Source organism: Schistocerca cancellata, chromosome 3 (assembly GCF_023864275.1).
Source record: "Schistocerca cancellata isolate TAMUIC-IGC-003103 chromosome 3, iqSchCanc2.1, whole genome shotgun sequence".
In the NCBI taxonomy this organism is placed as follows: domain Eukaryota; kingdom Metazoa; phylum Arthropoda; class Insecta; order Orthoptera; family Acrididae; genus Schistocerca; species Schistocerca cancellata.
The window spans coordinates 680,890,053-680,913,789 of NC_064628.1; the positions used below are offsets into that span (position 1 = coordinate 680,890,053).

At 43.3% G+C, this 23,737-nt stretch overlaps 1 protein-coding gene across 1 annotated transcript in view; it reads right to left on the reverse strand.

The window, feature by feature from the left end:
• LOC126175657 (ABC transporter G family member 23-like) overlaps positions 1 to 22,116 on the reverse strand; it is a 396,587-nt gene extending 374,471 nt beyond the window's left edge. Inside the window, exon 1 of the mRNA XM_049922565.1 lies at positions 22,054 to 22,116. The gene's annotated coding sequence lies outside the window, so the exon portion shown is untranslated. The remainder of the gene's footprint in view (positions 1 to 22,053) is intronic.
• Between the last annotated feature and the right edge of the window lie 1,621 nt (positions 22,117 to 23,737).

Sequence of the window (23,737 nt, forward strand, 5' to 3'; positions counted from 1 at the left end):
TTCGAGCATCCTGAGGCTGCAAGATGAAGCAACAAGCCCGTGACGCTGATGCTGTTACAGGATGGACTACACCGGCTGTGTTTGACACACTATCTGATCAGAAGCCCGCGAACACTCCTATGTAATACAGAATTTATTGGATGTCACGAGAGACGAACCCACCAGTGTAAAAAGAGAAACAGGACCTGCAGAATGGGGTAGTCAGAAGTGATCAGTGACTCAGAGCGTCGACTAGTCACTGGATGCCATCTGAGTAACAGATCCATAAAGAGCATTCCCAGTTGTTGAAAGCGGTGCGAGTAGACTGTTGGTGATGTGACTATACAGTACAAACTCTAAGACCAAGACCAGACATACCTCATGCACTGACGGACGGACTGTGGACCATTGCGGAGGATGACTGCAAAAAAATCGTATGCAATCAGTGCAACGAAAAACTCAGAGTCCACACGGAATGGTTAATGCACAGTCAATAGTCCACTGAGTCCAAGTATTCTGAAATGTGATCCATAAAATTTCGGGCGTGCAGCCACACAAATTCGACTTCTTCTTCTAATACACTACTGGCCATTGAAATTGCTACACCAAGAAGAAATGCAGATGATTAACGGGTACTCATTGGACATATATATTATACTAGAACTGACACGTCATTACATTTTCACGCAATTTGGGTGCATAGATCCTGAGAAATCAGTACCCAGAACAACCACCTCTGGCCGTAATAACGGCCTTGATACGCCTTGGCATTGAGTCAGAGCTTGGATGGCGTGTACAGGTACAGCTGCCCATGCAACGTCAACATGATACCACAGTTCAACAAGAGTAGTGACTGGCGTATTGTGACGAGCCAGTTGCTCGGCCACCATTGACCAGACGTTTTCAATTGGTGAGATATCTGGAGAATGTGCTGGCCAGGGCAGCAGCCGAACATTTTCTGTATCCAGAAAGGCCCGTACAGGACCTGCAACATGCGGTCGTGCATTATCCTGCTGAAATGTAGGGTTTCGCAGGGATCGAATGACGGGTAGAGCCACGGGTCGTAACACATCTGAAATGTAACTTCCACTATTCAAAGTGCCGTCAATGCGAACAAGAGGTTACCGAGACGTGTAACCAAAGGCACCCCATACCATCACGCTGGGTATACACCAGTATGGCGATGACGAATACACGCTTCCAATGTGTGTTCACCGCGATGTCGCCAAGCACGGATGCGACCATCATTATGCTGTAAACAGAACCTGGTTTCATCCCAAAAAAATGACGTCTTGCCATTCGTGGACCCAGGTTCTTCGTTGAGTACACCATCGCAGGCGCTCCTGTCTGCATGCAACGTCAAGGGTAACCGCAGCCACGATCTCGGAGCTGGTAGTCCATGCTGCTGCAAACGTCGTCGAACTGTTCGTGCAGATGTTGTTGTCTTGCAAACGTCCACATATGTTCACTCAGTGGTCGAGACGTGGCTGCACGATCCGTTGCAGTCATGCGGATAAGATGCCGTTGGGATCCAGCACGGCGTTCCGTATTACCCTCCTGAACCCACCGATTCCATATTCTGCTAACAGTCTTTGGATCTCGACCAACGCGAGCAGCAATGTCGCGATACGATAAACCGCAATCGCGATAGGACACAATCCGACCTTTATCAAAGTCGGAAACGTGGTGGTGCCTATTTCTCCTCCTTACACGAGGCATCACAACAACGTTTCACCAGGCAGCGCCGATAAACTGCTATTTGTGTATGAGAAATCGGTTGGAAACTTTCCTCATGTCATCACGTTGTAGGTGTAACCACCGGCGCCAACCGTGTGTGAATGCTCTGAAAAGCTAATCATTTGCATATCACAGGATCTTCTTCCTGTCGGCTAAATTTCGCGTCTGTAGCACGTCATCTTCCTGGTGCAGCAATTTTAATGGCCAGTAGTGTATTTCGGCTGAATAACGCCCACCAAAATAGATGGATGCCTTCCATTTTTTGATGTGTTGGAACGGCGCAAAGAAGATGACACTTTGGACACAGTATCGAAAACCGACCCATACGGATTTATATTTGCGTGCAAATAGCTGCCACCATCCTTCGCAGACGATTAATGTACTCAGAACTCTGGTATACAGAGCACACGTCATTGCCGACGAGAGTAGATTGGAGGACAAGCTTTTACACTGGAGAAGAGTTCTTGGAGCCACCGAGTACTCTCCACAGCAGATACGTAAGGCACTACAAGTGAAATCGACTCTGGGTATAACAAAAGCGGAAGAAGACAGGGAAACTTTTAAATCCATGGCTTTTCTGCCATTCGCGGGAAGCCTATCGCCAAAAATAGGATGGATCCCCAGTAAGCACAAAGTGAAAGTGATTTTTCGCTCTCCACCAAAGACAGCAGCACTCCTGAGTTCCGTTAAAGATTATTTGGTGATTCGGAAGCCTGGGGTTTACAAGATCCCCTGTGAATGCGGCCGTTCATACGTCGGACGGACGACACATACTGGCCAGGACATATGCACAGATCACCGCAGTTACACTCGGCTCTTAGAACTTCATAAATCTGCGGAGGCAGAGCACTGTATTGACACTGGCCACTCCATGGTGCACGAGAACGACAAAGTTTTAGCCTCGACTTCATCTTTCTGGGACACAGTAGTGAAACAAGCAACTGAAATTCGGTTGGCGACGAATTTAATTAATAGAGATAGCGGGTTCAGCTTGGTCAAGTAATGAAATCGGTCAATTTCTGCAATAAACTCACAAAGACGTTGCAGCTCGCTGTGATACTTGGATATCACTGTGTGGACCGACTGTGCAGCCATAGATCTAATTGCATACATATGTCAAACCTCTTTGCCGCCGATCAAGTCTCTGGCGCCTTGTGGCCCCTTGAACAGTGGTGAGGTCCACGGGTTTAAAAGGACGGAGCAAGTGCTGGAGCGTCAGTCACCTCGGCTCACTCTGAAGACGGCTGGACGGTATTCAGCCGAAATATTAGAAGAAGAAGTCGAGTTTATGCGGCTGCACGCCCGAAATTTTATGAATCAGTCTTTGCGCCGCGAAAATATGAAGATGCACATTCTGAAATGTACTCGACAATAGTTTATTTCACAGTTCCGTTAAAAATATAAATTTGTGGTATCGTACAGAGGTTACAGTGCCACACCAAAATAGGGAATGCGAGTCGGTGCCATAGACATTATGGAGAGCTTGCTGCAATCCGCAAGGTACATGAGAGGCGCTCCTTAAGACCACGCCTCTCACCCAGTACTGCAGCAGCCTCAAACTGACATCAACATAGAGCTGAGCTTGGAGGAGCTTGGTCCAGTTAGAGATCTCGGCTACAGCAATCAGCTTCATCGTGTAGGACAATGACAGTTAAAGTTCTTGAAGAAATGTACTTTGCAGCCGGCCGAAGTGGCCGTGCGGTTAAAGGCGCTGCAGTCTGGAACCGCAAGACCGCTACGATCGCAGGTTCGAATCCTGCCTCGGGCATGGCTGTTTGTGATGTCCTTAGGTTAGTTAGGTTTAACTAGTTCTAAGTTCTAGGGGACTAATGACCTCAGCAGTTGAGTCCCATAGTGCTCAGAGCCAACCAAATGTACTTTGCAGATGTTCCTTTTTCTACTCTAGAGAACAGTTTGTTAATCTGAGCAACAAGTAACGCTTTCATTGACAGTTGTAAATTATCAAGCAATCCTGTGGCAAGAAAATGTGTCAAAGTGCAGTAAATCTTTTATTCGGTAACATAATAAAATGAACTAATATTTCTCGTGTTCTAGTTTGAGGACCCTTCTCCCAGAGTAATCGAAGAACCAACATTTACGGCCAGATGAAAGTGGTTTTGTCTGGTCACAACAAAAATAGTAATTACTTTTTTTTGTTGAGTAAGGTTTGTTATTAACCACTTTTACTTCATTTTCGTGGAGTCGGCCACATACCGAATACAGTTTACTTCGCGTAATCTGTTCCTGATTGTATACATTTGATCATTCTTAAGTAACCTTTAGTTGTCTGGTGAACAGAAACCATAAAAAAAACACTGATAGGACTGGAAGGGTGCCAAATAGCTGTTTTCAGCGTGGGGTCCTCAAAATATTCATTACATGCGCCGCGTGGGATTAGCCGAGCGGTCTCATAGGCTGCAATCATGGACTGTGCGGCTGGTCCCGGCGGAGGTTCGAGTCTTCCCTCGGGCATGGGTCTTTTTGTTTGTCCTTAGGATAATTTAGGTTACGTAGTGTGTAAGCTTAGGGACTGATGACCTTAGCAGTTAAGTCCCATAAGATTTCACACACATTTGAACATTTTTTTTTTCATTACATCCAGTCCAGCAAAACATATTGGCTCCCCAGAAAAGAGGACTCATCCACAAACTTCTGACGTCAGTGAACCGAGCGAGGAAAATAATGTATGAAGTGGGAAATAAATCGCTCGTTTAGGCATCCAGGGCGATGTTCCAGTTGTCATCTGCGGTTCTTCACGCAGCTTGACGGCAGTTTCCTACAATTGGTTGTTTTCATCTCCGCTCTCATGTTTTTCATGGATACTGTGAACAGGCGCTGGATGAGGTCCAGTCTATTCAGCAAAATTCATAAATGTTATTAATATTACTAGAAACCAGCACATATAGCATAAAGAATTACTGCCCTCTACAGTATAAACTGATCAGCCAGAACATTATGACCATCGACCTACTATGGACATAAACCCATCCTGGCGATAGCAGCGTCACCTCGCGAGGAATGACTGTTAGTAAGACACACGCACAGTACGTGTAGTGTCAGTGAGCGTGGTGTCCGTGTGTTGAATCGGGAAGGCCTGCGATGTATCTGAGTTTGACCGACAACAGATTCTGCTGGTCCGGAGGCTCGGCACGAGCATTTCGGAAACTGCATGACTCGTCGGGTGTTCGAGGAGTGCCGTGGTAAGTGACTTCGGCATGTGGCGAAACCAAGGTGAAACCACGTCCAGACGTGATGGGGTTGGGCGACCAGCCCTCATTGCAGGTTTCGTACGTTGTAGGCTGTGCAGACTGGTAAAACAGGGCACGCGGCGAACTGTGGCGGAACTAATATCAGACTTTAATGCTGGGCAGAGTAGAGGTGTGTCTGAACACACGGTGCACAGAACACTTCTAACGATGGGCCTCCGCAGCCGGCGACCCATGCATGTGCCAAAGTTAACACCAAGACACCGACAACTACGACTGACCTGGGCATGAGAACATCGGCACTGGACCTTGTCGCAGTGTCAGAGCGTTGCATCGACTGATGAATCCCGATACCTTCTTCATCAAGCCAATGAAATGGCGCAAATCTGTCGTCTTCCAGCGGAACAGCTCCTTGATGCCTGTCTGCGGGATGGATACAAGCTGGGGGCGGCTCCATTATGCTCTGGGAACATTCACGTGGGCATCCATAGGACCAGTGGAGCTCGTGCGAGGCACCATCACAGCCAAGGAGTATCGTAGATGCTGCAGACCACGTACATCCCTTCATGTTTCCCGACGGCTGTGGCGTTTTTCAACAAGATAATACGCCATATCATAAGGCCAGGAGTGTGATGGAGTGGTGCGAGGAACTTAGTGGCGAGTTCCAATTGATGCGCTAGGCCCCCAACTTGCCAGATCTGAGCCCGATCGAACATCTCTGGTACGTGACTGAACGTAGCGTCAGAGGTAAACTGCACTCCTCCATGGAATTTACGGGAATTAGGTGACTAGTGCGTGCATATGTGGTTCCAAAACCGTCCAACGACCGACTAAGGCCTCATTGGTTCCACGTTATGTCGCTGCAGTTATCCGTGCCAAAGGTGGACACACACCGCCTATTAGGTAGGTTACCATAACGTTCTGGCTGTTCAGTGGTATAACTAACATTCTACACATGTGATTGCAGGCTTTCTCGGCTTATGTCAGCTATGAAATCTTCACGTGTTATAAGCCGAGTGGCGTCGACTTCTAGTCGCAACGTTTCAATGGATTGGGTATCCATCTTCTTCGCCTGAAGATGATGGATACGCCATCCATTGAAACGTTGCGACTAGAAGACGACGCCACTGGGCTGATAACCCGTGAAGATTTCATAACATTCTACATAGTTTCCCATCTCTCAGAGAGTTTTTATTACCCTGTGATGACTGTTGCAGTGAAAATTAATACCAAGAGACCTGAATAATCGTACTGCACAGTATGTCAAAACACTACATTTCACCAGTCACGATTTATGACTTGGCAAACAACTGTCGGTAGAGTTGGTGGTCTTTCGGGACTCCTACGCGTAAATTGAAATTTACCACGTTGTAACAATTGAGACTACAAGTTTACACATACCATTTACAATTTATTTGACGATGCTGGTGCTGATTCCGCATTTAACATTTAACGATGCCACTATGGCTGCAGTACATTAGGACTTTCTTTTTATGAAGCAGGTATGCCTCTTCATATTTAAAGCGCACAAATGTAAATTTTGTCAGTACTACTTTTCATTATGGTATGTGTTTGTTCTTAAGCTGTATACAGTTTGCGAGTGTATTTATGTTTTTCCCATTTGCTGCAAATCTGATGATGGTCATTAAAAACCTAAACCGGTAATGTGTTATCAAAGAGTCTGTGACCAGTGACGTAAATTAAAGGAAACTGATTTATTTTATTCCCACGGCGCTTTTCAGAGGTTGGTTTTATGTGAGACGAATTTACATTACTTAACACAATATATAAGTGTTCAGTAGCTGCGGTCCTTTCTCCACAAGTTATTGGCTCCTTTCTCTGTCATGTTTACAACACATAAATACACGGAGACAGTCACAAGTTTCCCCAAAGTCGACACTTAACGCATACAGGTCGTATTAATTCTCATGTATCCCTCTCACATAAATCCGACCTCTGAAACGCGTTATGGAAATAAAATAAATTGTTACTGGTAACAGTAAACTTGTGGTTTCAGTTGCCATCAGTAGCAGTTTCTATGTATCCAAACGTAAAAAGTTCGCATTTGAAGTGAGACTTTGTAGTTATTTTGTATCAGCGCTAGACCGTACTTCGACTTTAGTAGCGGTATTTCAGTACAGTCTTCGTGCAGTTATGTTTTTTTTTTTTTTTTTTTTTTTTAAGTCACAAACTACTTTTGTTTTATGAGGAATGCACGAAACTCTATTTTGATTGGTAGTGACCGATTGAGGACTCAGTGCTGAATGGAAAACATATATCGCCGTATTGTGATGAAATAAACAATCTCTCATTCGATGGCGTAGGTTGCATTAGCTTGTTGCAGCATATTCTAAATACATTCTAGTTCAAAACTACTAAAAATAAATAGATGTCACCTTTATTTATCGATCGCATGCTGAGGCTGTGATAAACAATCTTCTTCGTGCAGATACTACCACCTACTAGCGACACGCAAAAACAAAAACAAGTGAGCCGCAGAAAGCACTTGGTGGAAAATATTGTACATACTACAGTCAGACATAGAAGTTTATTCCATTAGATAGACAAAAATAAGTTGGATGTAGCTTATTGTCTACTTAAGGACTGAGGAGGATAAGCGAACCACCTCTCCGGAACTAATGAAAGCTGTGCGCAGTACAACATGCTTAGCAAGGCCGCAGGAAGTCGTTGGACGCGTTGTTGCCGGCAGTTAACGTACCCTGGTTCTGATGGAGCCCTGACACACATTACTGGCAATGGCTGTGCTGATGCAATGAATTCTGGTTCTTTATTCGGTATTGTCAAACGATAGCGGAATTTACGTAACGCAGCCCTCGACTTACTAGCTTCACCATCGTCTGTAGAAAGAGGAAGGAGCAATAAACTCGGTGCTGGCACATCGCCCATCTCATTCAGACAGCACCAAGGGTACGCAGTTCTCAATGTGTGGCTGTCATCAACATCACGCTCTCTCTTCATGGGACACTGCGCAGAGAGCTTTGTGATGTAATCCAGCGCGCTTTTTGGGCATCGTGAGCATGACTCCACCACCTCTTGTTCCGTTGCCGGCAAAACACCGGCGGTAAAAAGTTATATCACGCGCCAAAGTTCAAGGAGTCGAATTTCCCACAAGAGCATCAATGAGATGATAAATTTTAGCTATTATATGTTCTAAAAATGGCAGACTTCGGCCATAACGCTGACACCTAACAGGAGTCAGGCAATTTTAAGAAAAATCCATACTCATGTGAAACTAGCTCAGTTTAATTATGTTACACAAGCTTATGAAACGTCGTCAGACGGGCGGATTCGACTGAGAAGTGTGATATCACTTCCACTTATATATTATGATGGAAGAAGTTGTTCTTACCATTACTGGGTGTGTAATGCCGCTACCAAGCAGTGGTAATGCGAGCGATTTCCGTTATCTTCGGAATGCAGCAGCCCGAGATCTGCTTTAAAATGCCCAAGTACAATTGTTCATCTCTATATCCTATCGTACAACAATTCTCTGCATGTGGTAGGTGCACAACAACAGCAGGAATTATTAAAACGCAAACGTCGCCACCGGATTTATACCCTGAATAAAGAAAGCAAAGTCAAGATAAGCCTAAATTTCATTACTGTAATCATTCCCTACTTATAACAAAGTGCTGAAGTGTTTTCATAAAGTACAAGTAAAAAATTATGTTTTAATAATTTACTTTAAAGTACCTGTTGATAGTCAATCGAGAAACGTAGAAGATGGGCCACATGTAACCAATATTACACACGACTACAGTCTATCGCTAACGAGGTCTCAGAACATCGACCGATCGCAAGGACCCATTAACAAGTGTGCCTCTTTCCCGTCTCCTCCCTAGACAGGCTCGCACAACCTGTGTTAGTGTAAACCACTCTGGAGCCGATATCTCCCTCTTGATTGCTCTAGCCTGTACAATGTTTTTATATTAAGTGCTGGCTTGAAAACAGTAATAAATCTCCCCAGATGACTTGATGAAAGATATACGCTCTTTGCCTGTATGTATTGACTATATTGTTTATTCCTTATAGCAACAGAACAAATAATATTCATATGTTGGCTTGTTTCATTACAGGTTCATTTATTAAGCACGAAAGTGACACAGAGATGATCAACCAACAACAATGGAAGACGCTACAACAGAGGCATCTTGTATCACGGTTTGGTTTACTGTTAAAAATTCCGAGAGCGTACGTTCCTAGAAGAGGCAAAATGGTTCAAATGGCTCTGAGCACTATGGGACTTAACATCAATGGTCATCAGTCCCCTAGAACTTAGAACTACTTAAACCTAACCACCCTAAGGACATCACACAACACCCAGTCATCACGAGGCAGAGAAAATCCCTGACCCCGCCGGGAATCGAAACCGTGAACCCGGGCGTGGGAAGCGAGAACGCTACCGCACGACCACGGGCTGCGGACTAGAAGAGTCAACCGACGTACTGTTTGCTCCGGCGTATATCTCACGAAAAGCCTTTTAAGATAAAATTAGAGAGATTGAGCCCGCATGGAGAGTTTTGCGCAAACTCTTCGCGACGAGATTAGAAAGCGGGTGAAGCTACAGTGGTACATAAAGTACCCTCCACGACACATCGCGAGATGCTTACGGAGTATAGATGAAAATACATACACTGAAGAGCCAAAGAAACTGGTACACATGCCCCACGAGCACGCAGAAGTGCCGCAGCACTGCGTGACATGGACTCGGATAATACCTGAAGTAGTGCTAGAGGAACTGACACCTTAAATCCTGAGGGGCTGTCCATAAATCCGTAAGAGTACGAGAGGGTGGAGATCTCTTCTGAACAGCACGTTGCAAGCCATGCCAAATATTCTCAATAATGCTCATGTATGGAGAGTTTGGGGTCATCGGAAGTGTTTAAACGCAGAGAGGTGTTCCTGGAGCCACTCTGTAGCAATTCGGGAAGTTTGGGGTGTCGCATTGTCCCGCTGGATTTGTCCAAGTACGTTGGTATGCACAATGCGCATGAATGGATGCAGGTGATCAGACAGGATGCTTACGTACGTGTCACCTTTCAGAGTCGTATCATTCCAAATGCACACGCTCCGCACCATTACAGAGCCTCCATCAGCTTGAACAGTCCCCTACTGAAATGCAGGGTCCATGGATTCATGAGGTTGTCTCCATAGGCTTACACACGTCCATACGCTCGATGCAATATGAAACGAGACTCGTCCGAACAGGCGTTGACGGGCCCAGGGAGACGTAAAGCTTTGTGTCGTGCAGTCATCAAGGGTACATGAATGGGCCTGCGGCTCCGAAAGTCCATGTCGATGATGTTTCATTGAATGGTTCGCACTATGATCTGGTTGATTGCCCAGCATTGAAATCTGCAGAAATTTGCGGAAGTGTTGCACTTCCGTCACACTGAAAGATTCTTTTCAGTTGTCGTTGGTCCCATTCTTGCAGGATCTTTTTCCGGCCCGGATTCCTGATATTTTCGGTACACTCGTGAAATCGTCGTATGGGAAAATCCCCACTTCATTGCTATCTCGTAGACGCTGTGTCCACATCTATCATGCACCAACTATAACACCATGAACTCACTAAAATCTTGATAACTTGCCATTGTAAGAGCAGTAACCGATTGAACAACTGCGCCAGAAACTTGTCTTATACAAGCGTTGCCGAGCGCAGGGCCGTATTCCGTCTGTTTACATTTCTCTGTATTTGAATATGCATGGCTATACCAGTTTCTTTGGCGTTTCAGTGTAGATGTGATTCAACAATTTTGTATCTTTGCCGTTACTTACGTTTTGGGCGTCAAGTGAAAACGGTCTGTTGACCACCGATGCTCTCAGCACTGCGGGACAACTTTATCCGACACCCACTCCAGAAAGACGCCCGATTTCCGCCATTTTACACAGGATTATTCTCTATTTTCGTCGGCCGCGGTGGTCTAGCGGTTCTGGCGCTGCAGTCCGGAACCGCGGGACTGCTACGGTCGGAGGTTCGAATCCTGCCTCGGGCATGGGTGTGTGTGATGTCCTTAGGTTAGTTTGGTTTAAGTAGTTCTAAGTTCTAGGGGACTTATGACCTAAGATGTTGAGTCCCATAGTGCTCAGAGCCATTTGAACCATTTTTATTCTCTCTTTTCATTCCCGCTCAGCTTGACAGCTGTTTCCAGCAACCTCCGACTACATTCCTGTTGGAACAATGTCACAGCAGCTGGCCTTACACCGTTTGTCTCTTCATTAATTACTTCGTTACACTGCAACACACGTATAGCAGAAGTACATCGTTTTGATGAACAACCTGAACAAGAAAATTTAAAAACGTGCTTGTTCTACTATCAGCTGCTTATAAGCAAAACTGTGTAACTGACTACTTAGCTCCCCACACTGTCCAGTCACATTAATATATCACCTGTCAAAAGCCTGAATAACGACTTCTTGCAACGCGGGGCGCTGCGAGATGTGCAGGAATAGAGTCAATGCGGTTTTGAAAGGTACCGACAGAGATGTGGAGCCATGTCAACTTCAGTGCTGTGACCAGTTGCGCTAGGTTTCTCGGTTCAGGATCCATGGCGCGAGCAGCCCGATCGAGGCGGACCCATAGACTCTCGATTGGGTTTAAATCTGGAAACTTTGGTGGCCAGGGGAGTACGGTAAACTCACACGTACACCGCTAGCTGTATGACGCATTGCACTGTCTGGAAGCCATCGTCCCGAGGAACAACGGCTGAATATAGGGGTGGACATGGTCAGAGGCATAGGAAACAGAAGCATCGGAAACAGATCATTTTTAACAAATGAATGTTCATGCTAAACCTAATGTAGAGCAGTCTTCGACATGCCTAAAGATTCCTCCACCTTGCACTAAGCCACACGCCGATGCTTTTCAATCGTGTTGAGCACAGATCGGTGGTTTTTCGGGACAACGACATATTTTGGTAAACCTTCACGAAATTCATCGCGCACGGAACCAAGAAGACGACGAAATTCTGCTGACGAATAGTATACAATACTCTCTGAAAGTGAGCAATTACGAAAAAACGTACAACGAGATTCGAGACATTTCTGCTGAGTTTAATGTTCACGAAAAACTGAAAAAATCATCCAACAAATATCTTCACCAGAAATTACCATTTTTTCACAATCGTATTACTTTAAACGCTCACTGTAAACAAATTACGGTGCTTGACAAAAAAAAAACTGACGCGCTCGGAAGACATGTTCGTGTGTCAATATGTACTTCGTACATGTGCTCATCAGCGGCAGATGTGTAAATGATTTAGAGTTGCAGTTCTCTGTGGCAGGTAGAATAGCCGCCAGAGTACAGTGGTGTTGTTTGTGTTTAGTGTAGTTACAAGCCCTGTTTTGGTACATAAGGAGCGTGAGCACCGTCCGATGTGCAAAGATCACAGTGAAGGACAATGTGACGCCGCGTACTCGTGTGAGACAGCGCTATAAGCATCTGAGAGCGTTTGAAAGAAGCGTCGTTGTGGCTCTCCATGTGGCCAGCTAGTCGAACTGTGCAATATCCAGATATGTGCGGCCCAATGTTGGACCCCATGGGAACGTGGGAACAGGCACAATCGTCGCCAAGGATGTGACCGTCCGCGTCTGATCTAGGCTCTGAAAAACCGATCGGTTAAAGCAGATACCGGTATTTTAGTTCTGAATAACCGGTATTTTTCGGTATCTGTTTGGTCTGTTATAACAGATTTTTTTTAAAAAATTTTATTTAATTAGTCGCAGCTGCAATGCTACAATTTTTCGTTTTTAATAAAATATTTTTTTTAAAAAAGAGTATTTTTATTCGTAAATTTGCATTGGTTTGAGATACTGCGTTATTATAAAAATTGGAAAAACCGACTAGCGATATTTTAAAAACAGCACCGACAGAAACGAGCAACAAATACAGGGCATAACAAATGGTACAGCACTGCTGAGACAATAATGTCGCTGCTGCCGTGTGTCGTGGCTTACGGTAAGCTGTACGTGCAGTGTGCAAGACTAAGCTCCACTTGGTCTATACGGTAGTTTCTCAAATGGCTCTGAGCACTATGGGACTTAACATCTCAGGTCATCAGTCCCCTAGAACTTAGAACTACTTAAACCTCACTAACCTAAGGACATCACATACATCCATGCCCGAGGCAGGATTCGAACCTGCGACCGTAGTGGTCGCGAAGTTCCAGACTGAAGCGCCTAGATCCGCTCGGCCACTATGGCCGGCGGTATTTTCTCGTTCTCGTCGCCGGACACCCGTTGTACTGCAAAATGGAACAAAACATAGCTGGAAATACGTTTACGAAGTTCCGTAGCATTGAAGTATAATGTCCATTTGCTTTAAAAGATTAAAGTTTTGTCTCTCATTTCTATGAAATCATAAAAGAGAAAGGAAATTATGGTAACAGTAATAAATTAAAAACTTTACAACAGTTCATTCGTACTCTACAATAAAAATGGAAAATAGCAGGTCTGCTGCCTGTGTCTACATACCGGCTGCTTATAAATAAACTTTTCCAATTTAACACGATGTAACACGGAAACTAATTACCGTACGAGTACCGAACGTGGTAGCATTACTGTCAAGGACATGGGGAAGAGAGATATAGCAGAACCAGTTCAATTGAAACACTTTTGATGTTCTGCTGCGGTACATCATCCTATTTATTACATTCGGCACCCTTACTGCTACAAAAGAGGCTCAATATGGCGCCCATCAGTGTCCAGAAGAGTTTATAAGCGCAGGACTGCATCCTGCACAGCAGAACGAAGCATGTCCATAGGTATGCTGGCTACCTCTCTTGATATGCTGCTCTTCGGATCAGCACGTGTGTGAATGTTCCCCTGGTTAATCCTGTCCTCCAGGTAGCCACACGAACAGAAATAACAGGGAGTGAGATCAGGTGATCGTGCCGGCCAAGCATTTGGAAACGATCGGCTGATAATTCGATCGTTTCCAAATGTGTTTCGGAGAATCAGGTGAACTTTACGAGCAATGTGTGGTGGGACCCCATCATGCATAAAAAGCGTTTAATGCGTTTCTCTCCTGTAGGGCGGGTATGAAATGCCGGCGAAGTATATCGCGGTAACGCTGGCCGGGCACACTGCACGTCTTTGGTCCTTGAGCGCCGACCTGTTCAAAAAAGGATGGGTCAATGATGAACGTAACCGTGAAGCCACACCATACAATGACACGTTCACCATACAGAGGAACTTCATGTACAGTAACTGGAGGTGAAGACCCCCACTCTCGGCAATTCTGTGTGTTCACCTCACCCGTCAGAGAAAAACGAGCTTTGTCTGGTGTGAGGTAACGGGCGAGTTGTGGCGCCCTGGAAATATTCCAAGTTCGGAGTTGGCGTAGCCGCACTGGGGCCTCTCGGCGAGCCGCGTCTCGTCGGCGGCTGTTTGGTGATGAACGTTAGCCGGGGTCCGGGCCGACCACGTGGCTGGGAATTCTTGGTGACGCTGTGTCGATGAAAGAGACTTGTATGCCGAGAGTGCCAAAGATGGCGGGCTTCGTGAAACCACCATGGCAGACATTTCACAGTTCGTCTAGAAATGAATAGTAGCCTGTTGAATCATGATACCTCAAAAAGAAACATGTACACTACCATTATTTGCACGACGATTCTGATGGTGTGATCAGATTTTAACCATATTTATTAAAGTTTAGTATGTGACAGTAAATTATACAAGTAACACCCAGCAACGAATTTCCAAAATCTAAACGGTTCATCCGATTTTGTCGATCGACATGTCTTTAGAAAGCTATTAGTGTAAACCTAAATTGGCAATGATGCAACTTGAATAGTGCATGAGTTATTGGAGGACAAAGTGGCTGATTACTATCGACTGTGTCAGGCCATAAGTACTTCACAGTTACGTGAAAAAACGGTAACAGCATGCTTGTAAATACATTTATTCATCTATGTCTTTGTTTATATCCGATATACGCTATTCATGAATAAATGGGTTAACTATTTACTGTTTGTTTAGAAAGCAGAGAGACGTTAGGCTACTGGCCTACTTTTGCTTGCTATTCCTTTGATTTATGTCTATTTAATTTATTTATGTATTTAATAATGTGTGTTTATGGTCCAGCCATAGGAATATTTATTTAATTTACATTTATTTAAATGGAAATCCAGTATTTCGAATGTGTTTCATCATGTTTGTGAGTGTGCATTGGCTTGAAGGCATGGCGGGAGTGCTCTAGCCAGTCACAGCGCTCGACCGGACACAGAGGTGCGGGAGGCGATGGCGCGACGGACGTACGGTCGCAGGAAAGACTTGGAGAGTGTGGAGCGGTTTACGCGTGATTGCGGGAGATAGAAATACTTCGGAGTGCTGGCTTGTGAACGTGTGAGATTCCCGTGGTGTCTACGGTGAAGACGTAGTATGCGTTTAGAAGTGAATATCTCGCGAGCTATGTTGTCGTACATAACTAATTACGTGAAGTAGGAATCTATTGTTTCCTTGTTATTCAACTTATATTTTATTTAATTGCTGGACCATCGACACTAATAAGTGTTTTGCATAAGTACACCACATTCTCAGAAGTACTTCTACTATTGTACTCATCATTTAAAGTGGTTGAGATAGTACCTGCAGATTTTATTTAATTGCAATCTTTCATTTATAAATTTCTACGTTACATTCGCAATTGCCGAGTGATAGGAGCCTTCGACCATTCGATTCGTGTGCATATTCATATTGTATACTGTAGACTCAGCAGTATTTGGCTTGTAATGCGGTAACTACGTATCCCAGGCCCTAGACAATGAAACCAGCCAAAACTTTTAATATTTCAACTTTGAGTCTGAGGGTACGTAGTTGAGGGCCCTTACATCCTTTAATCGTTTTATTTGAAAGCCCGCACTGTCCATAGGATAGTTCAGGGCCAGCGCTCGTCAATTTCAATCCTTGTTAGAAAGTGGAGAGCGAAGTCAACACGACATTGTACGTCCCGTAATTCAAGCTGCTGTTCGGTATGGATCTTGTACGAATGCCATCTGAGAATGGTTGGAAGCATCTTTCGTGCAGAGAACCACAGGATGTTCAATGGCATGACAGAGCATGTGCACTGCCTGACGATTGGGGATTGTGGGCAGCGTTTTCTGCCAAATCAACAGTGACTTCATCAACCAATTATGGTGTAACTGATCGTCGGCCTCTTGCCGGAGCGACGCCCACTTCTCCAGTTGATTCGAACTTCATGCTCCGCACAGCAGATGGAGAAAGACGACCCTACCGTAATCCTTACAGCCGGCGATATTCTCGAAGTGCAGCTGCAGCATTAGTGTTGCTTTGACAATAGAGCTTCACCAATAACGCCCTGCTCCTTCTGTCCAAGCTCATGTTGACAAGTCAACAAGGGCACTGCGACTGTGGTGTCACCGCCAGACACCACACTTGCTAGGTGGTAGCCTTTTAAATCGGCCGCGGTCCGCTAGTATACGTCGGACCCGCGTGTCGCCACTGTCAGTGATTGCAGACCGAGCGCCGCCACACGGCAGGTCTAGAGAGACGTCCTAGCACTCGCCCCAGTTGTACAGACGACTTTGCTAGCGATGCTACACTGACAACTACGCTCTCATTTGCCGAGACGATAGTTAGCATAGCCTTCAGCTACGTCGCTTGCTACGACCTAGCAAGGCGCCATGACCAGTTTATATTGAGATTATATAATGTATCAACAAGAGCGATGTTCACCAATTGTGGGTTAAAGTTAAGTATTCTACCAGTTACTCTTGTTTGGCTAGTCTTATTTCTCTGACCTGTTCCAGACCTCACGCCAGCCTGCGTGAGCTTAATCGCGTGCTATTCGGCTACAAGTCATAGTGGATTGGCTGTCGGGTCAGTCCACTACAGCGACTATGAATCACGATGACTGCTCACGGCACCTGGTGGCTATAGTTCGAAGTGGACGATGCCGCTGTGTTGTATGGAAATCATAAACCCCATACTCTGGACATTAATGCTAGCAAGTCTGGTACTCTTACGGTAATTGGTTTCCGTACCATAACGTGTTAAATGTGGAAAATTTAATTATAGCCGCTTGGTAATGTGCCTTTATCTGCTTGCAACCTCTGAAACAGGAAAATTAACATGAAAGACTGACTTTTTGAAATCTAGTTTTCGCCCTTTAGCACTGACTATTCGTAATACCCAAATAGCGATTTCAGTCAACATGATTTTTGGGAGAGCTTCAAAAATTAGAATCAATATTGGTGATTTTTTGCAGAATTTAATTACTTGTCACATTCTAAGAAACGCAGCGAACGGTGGATGGACTAAGATTTCTTTCATTTGCCTATTTAATTTAATATTTCGATTCAGTGTATCTTGAAACTTGGACAGTCAAAATTTTTGAATCTTTGTTCGATTTCTATGTTTGTTTCAGGAAATAATAGAAATAAAAATACCGAGAATCGGTTATTTCAGAAACTGGTAATTCTGAGCGATTTTAACACTCAGGTTAAACTGGGGTGGAAAAAAACGATATTACCGTAAATGGGTGGTTTCAGCGATAACCCCCATCCCTAGTCAGATTAGCAGACCATTTCCGACATCAGCTCCCTTTCAGCGTCAGTATCCAGGCTATCAAGGCCAGTTACAACAGTCGTGCTCCATCGTCCCTCAGAAGAGTATACAAAAGCATCAGTGCATGCATTCTGGCCTGAGTGGATGAAGTTTCATTTAGTTTCCTTTTCTCCTTCTCGTTGCTTCACTTTTTTGTTAGTCAGTGTGTTCAGCCAATTTCCGAGATGCCAGTGTTTTAACAATAGTAAATGAAAGTTTTGAAACAATAGTAATGGTGCACTCAATAGCGCGATTTAGTGGAGCCTTGTAAAAAGTTAAAAAGACGACACTAGTGTAAATGACTAGAGCTGAGCATGCAACCTTGCACCCGTGAGCCAACTTGCTGGTGCAAGTGTTTACGTTGGCACGCCGACAAGCGCAAAGAAGGGGCCGGTGTGACGTAATAACGCAGCTGACTGCTCGCGAGACGAGCAGGTGTCTGCGTGGGCGATAGGGGGAAGGTGACTTGCGCATTTCTGCTTCTGCTCGCCCGCAAAACTTTTTAATGTATTACACGTGCTTTGGCTTATGTGTCCTGAAATATTTTCAATGAAATCCTTTTGTGCTGACTATGTCACGATGAAAAAGTACACCACCACTTTGACAACTATTGTAGATAGCCTTCATAAAATCGTAATATCAAAGGTATAGACTTCTCTGCGGTTGCTAATGAAAGCAAGAATGAAGAAAAATCAAGACATGTTAATAAAATTAGTCGACGTGGGACAAGCGTTCGACTGTGTAAATGGTGCAAGATGTACAAAATTCTGAGAAAAGGGGGCTAAGTTATAGGTAAAGTCGGGTAATATAAAATACCAGCTTAGCGCCCACTGCTTTGCTCGTGTAGACTGTATGGCCTGCAGAGTTTTTTGTTTTTGTTTTTATTTAATCGAATTTTTATGTTGTTCCCAAACTGAGGCTATATAGGCTTAGTCTTTTCCGAATGTACGTCGGACCAAAATGCGATTCTGGTAGCCGGAGTCCAAAGTTTTTGTTAATCATGCCTTTTGCGTTCTTGTGGAGATATTTCCACAGCAACTTTCATCCCCTAAAAATATTTCGTTGTATGTAATGAAAAGAAATACCAAGTTTCATAAATTTAGCTTTAAAATTTTTATAATGTAACGAAATATTTTCTTTAAAAATTTCATCCCCTACTGCACTCCGTTATGGGTTGAATTTCCAGAAACACCGAAACACGTATTTTTTTAATATTTAAGCGAAAAATGAAATACCAATTGACCTAGACGTAGTCATAAAAGTGCTTTAGTAGTTCTTTAGTAATTATATTTTCAAAAAATCTTCCAACCACTATTTTACCCCCTTAGCGAATGAATTTCCAAAAACACTGAAACACGTATTTTCTATTTTGTAACTGAGAAACCAAATATCTGTTTCCGTAGTTCCAGCTTCAAAATTACCTTACGAGCGACACACTTTCAAAAAGCCTTTCATCCCCTTTTTCATCCCTTGGGAGTGTAATTTCCGACAGTCCCTTCTCAAACGATGCCTACAGTACACTGATAAGCCAAAACATTACGACAGCCGCTCACCGCGACCTTGGATGCCTCCTGGTGGCGTTACGGGCGCGTTATGCAGTAGCAAAAGTATGTAAGTAAAGAAGACACGGACGGAGGATCACCCCAGCGAAGATATGGGCTCAAAATGGGGATATGCCTTGAGACAAGCGGCAGATTATTATTACGCAGAGCTTGTGAACGAGTATCTCGAAAACGGCGAAGGTGGTCGAGTGTCCACATGCTAATGTCGTGTGCATCTATGGAATGAGGTTGTACAGTGAAACTACTACTGCTGAAGGCAAGATATGGTTTATAACACGGGCCTATGCTGCTATTAACTCCAGAAAAAATTCAACATCCATTAGGCCGGCCGCTGATTGCACAAAAAATGAATATTAATGTTTCTTCACCCACGGTTGTTCTGTGCTTGCTGCACCGGTTTGCGTCCTACGTTATAAAATTGAATACGGTGCTGAAGTTTAATTAAACATTTTCTTAAGAATTTTGTTGTGTTGTGACGTGAGAGCAAAATTATTCATAAATTTAAATGCTCGTTGCACTGGTTTGTAGTTTTGTGCTATGATACTGAACACAGTGAGAAATTTTAAACCAATAAGCTTTTTCTGTTATTGCTTTCATTTTTGCGAATATTGTATGAATGAGTGTAACTTCTATTTCAGATCAAATTAAAATTGCTTTGTTACCAATAAGAGAATAATTGTTGTATTATTAACTGCCTCAATCGATTCCTACCGTTTTTTTTTCCTTCGTGGCAAGCTGCACCCCACAATATTTTTGACCTTCCAAGAATTAGCAGCTTTCAATGAGTTAATACTAGGTAAATATGTAAACCGCATTTGGATAGAACTTCCTTGACTTGTGCAGAAAGGCATACAGTATTCTGCTGCATCCATTTTCAGAAAGCTACGAAAAGAATTAAAAGATCTTAGCTGTAATCCCCACACTTTCAAGTCAAAGCTGAACAGTTTGTTTATGTTTCACTCTCTCTGTTCTATCAGAGAGTTCCTGGAAAAAATAAGCTAATTACTGTGTTTTATTCTTGATTATACTAATATTAACCCACCAGCTTGTCATCGGCGTAGAATTAGTGTAAATTTTATTTTATCCATTGTTAACTTTTCTGATGTTAATTTCTTGTATTGACTCGTTACATGACCATGGAGGTTTGCTCCTTAATTTCGTGCTACGGAACTAGACATGTAAAATAAAAAAAAATAAAAAAAGAAGTTCGCAGTAAGAACAAGCATCGGCTATTTTCTTCCACTGCTGCCAACCTACGTTTGCAAGACATTCACAGAAATAAAAGTATTGCAGGTGTCAACGGCCTACCTCACTGTCACTCAGTCTGAACTGGCTTTTGGTGTCTCTCACAAATCTACTGTATTTAGAGGCATTCCTCACCCCATCAGTTTCAGGGGAACGACATCACGGAAACGAAGTAGGAATGTGTACTTCATAGTAGAATTAAGCTTCCTGATGATTAGTGCTATTTTAATTTGTTTTTGTTTCTACTCAAGAGCTTTTCTTTTTATATTAAGTTAGTCGGAATTTAGTTTTCACGACATTTAAAACAACATCGAATTGATGAGTAAAGTGTCTCATCTTACATGAAATTTTGTGCAGTTTCAAAATTAATCTTAGACTTTGCAAGTTCATAATATTTGTGAAGTTATGGAAAATTTAATATTTAGATTAATGTGTTATTAATATTAATTCCGCTGACGCGTTTACCTTACAGTATTTTGCGTCGATCGTGATCTTTTGTCCTCTAACATTCGTTGAGTTTACGTTACTTTTGAAACCAGGCGTTTAATATAATTTCGGTATTGCCCCACAACTTCTTTCGTTAATGCTTGATACACTTTTGGAATTAACCAAATGATTAGGTCCTCCATGAGGCCTATTATCCAATTATCATCTTTATTTGTTATAAATCCTCAGTTCATGACAACAAAATATGGAGTGATGAATTTAACTTTTCTCAACATTGGAAATATGGATTTCTTACAGGACTCCTAAAACACAAGTTCAGAAAGATTGTGTGGTATCTGTGGAATCAGCAAGGAATAAGCAATGTTGTGCTGCTGTTGTAAACAAATGTTATGTGCAAAAAAGTAGAATTTACGAGATAAAAATTTGGTTGGAGTCAAATAGTCTGTTGGAAGGTGCCGGGATTGGCTTTGTTTTAATAAACGATATTGGATATTGATTCAGCACGCTAGTATCTCTTATCTTTTTCTTTTCATCTTCTGTGAACGAGATATATACATCGGTGAAGGTGACAGGATTTTGTGCAGCCTTTATCGAAGACCGGTTCTCTAAACATATCCAGCAGGGTTTCATTAGAACGACGTAACTTTTCTTCGAAGGATTCTCTTTTAAAATTCCTGAACATTCTGCTACCATTTCGTATGTTTAATGCTGACCGAGAACGAACATAGAAGTGCGCCTCTGAATGATTCCAGTTGTAGCTATCATGCCTAGTAGACAGTGACGTCAAACGATGTTAACAGTAGGAGCTTAGCAGCTAGCTCAGTTAAGACCAACCTATGCAGCAGATAGAAATAGTGCAGATTGTGAGATCTTGATCTACATTTCGACTGCGTTCTTTGAGCGGTGCATATTGCCATTAGTACATCTAACAAGAGAATCAGTAACAATGCATTACATGGAACATGAGTGAGGGCTGCCCTGTAGCATGATGTTGTATTCGGTTCAAACGCTTGGCGCTGGTCGATAACAGTTAGGTTAATGCTACATATTTTAATGTAAGAATTAGTCGACGTCTGTTATCAAGCATAACTTTTCCTTAATACATCCTAGTTGCTGGATACTAATTCCTTCAGATCCTTGTTCGAGTTACTCTAAAATAAAAATTAAGAAGAAAAAAGAGAAAAAAAGAAAACACACACACGCACAACAAAATAAGAATGGAAATTCCAGCAAGTCAGTGATGTACAGTTCAGAAAAAAGAAAACAAGATTATCATTTGCCTTGGTACTCACCGTTTTCCCGCGTTAAGAGACCGCTGGAACAAACGATCCGAACTTCTTGTATCCGAAATCCTGGAGGAGAAGAGAATAAACACAGTGAGAATAATGAGATTAAGTAATAGACAGCCAACACGAACGTAAATCTTTATACAGGCAGTAAGGGTACAAAAGATGTACACTAACTTTCAGATTTTTGGACATTTTTGTTCCTAAATCAGACTAAAAGTTGTAAATAAATAGCTTCCATAACATAAAAGATAGTGAAGCTACTTTTGTCCATAGTGTTTACGTCATAAAACTTCGTTCTTATCTAGCTCATGAAGGACGGGGAAATTTCAGTTCAACTAGTATTGCAGTAATACTCGCAATTGTTCTTATGAAGCAGCTATCCTGCATTTCAACGGAAGTACCTGAAAGAAATCTATGAAAATTTGTGTGTTTCCCGGCGCATCGACGCATGAATGAACCCATCTTCCGAATAAGCGTCCGTATCTTGCCTACCGCGAATCTAAATTAATGTACATCAGGTACCGTTTTCGGTAACTCCACGAGCCGAGTACAAGCAAAATGGTTCAGTATATCTAGCGATCAAGGTGGCGCAGTGGTTAGCACACAGGACTAGCATTCGGGAGGACGACGGGTTAAATCCTCTTCCAGCCATCCAGATTTGGGTTTTCCGCGATACTCCCAAATCGATTCAGTCAAATGACAGGATGGTAGCTTTGAAACGGCACGGCCGATTTCCTTCCCCATCTCTGAAACAATTCGAGCTTGTTCTCAGTCTCTAATGACCTCGATATCGACGGGACGTGAAACCCAAATCGCCCCCCTTTCTTCATTATACACAGAAGTGAGATAAAAATTTTGTTCCCATCGGCAATTCTCAGAAGCTGCCAATCGTAAATAGGGAAATGTTGCCAATGTTCTCAGAAATACAACGCCATATAAGAAGTTTCAACTGTGGTAAAGTACAGTAACGACAGAAACATTTATTTTGAAGATCAACCCATATGCAATATCAGTAAGTGGAACAAAATCATCTATTCATTCTCTCAGCGATCACACCGGCACCGAAACGGAAGATAACAGACAGAAGGCCGAAATACTGAATTCGGTCTTCCGAACTTGTTTCACCGCGGAAGATCGTAGCACTGTCCCACCTTTCAATCGTCGTCCGAATGTCGAAACTGCAGACATTGAGATAACTGATCGCGGTTGAAAAGCAGCTACAATCGCTTCATAGTGGAAAGGCGTCAGGGCCAGATGAGATACTTGTAAGATTCTATAAAGATTATGCGAAAGAACTTTCTCCCCTTCTAGCAGTAATTTATCGTAGATTGCTTGAGCAACGAAAGGAACCTAACGACTGGAAAAAAAACGCAGGTTATTCCCGTTTTTAAGGATCCACACAATTATAGACCTATATCGTTTTGAAGTCAATCTGTTGCAGAATTATGGAAAAAGTTTTATGCTCAAGAATTATGAAGTTTTTGGAAAATGAACATCTCGTCTACAAAAATCAACATGGATTTCGCAAACAGAGATCCTGCGAAACTCAGCTCGTTCTGTTTCTCCATAAGATTCACAGCTCTGTGAACAACGGCGCTCAGTTCGTTGCCGTGTTCCCTGATTTCTATAAAGCATTACACACCGTCCCGCACTGACGTTTAATGAAAAAAATACGAGCTTCCTGAGT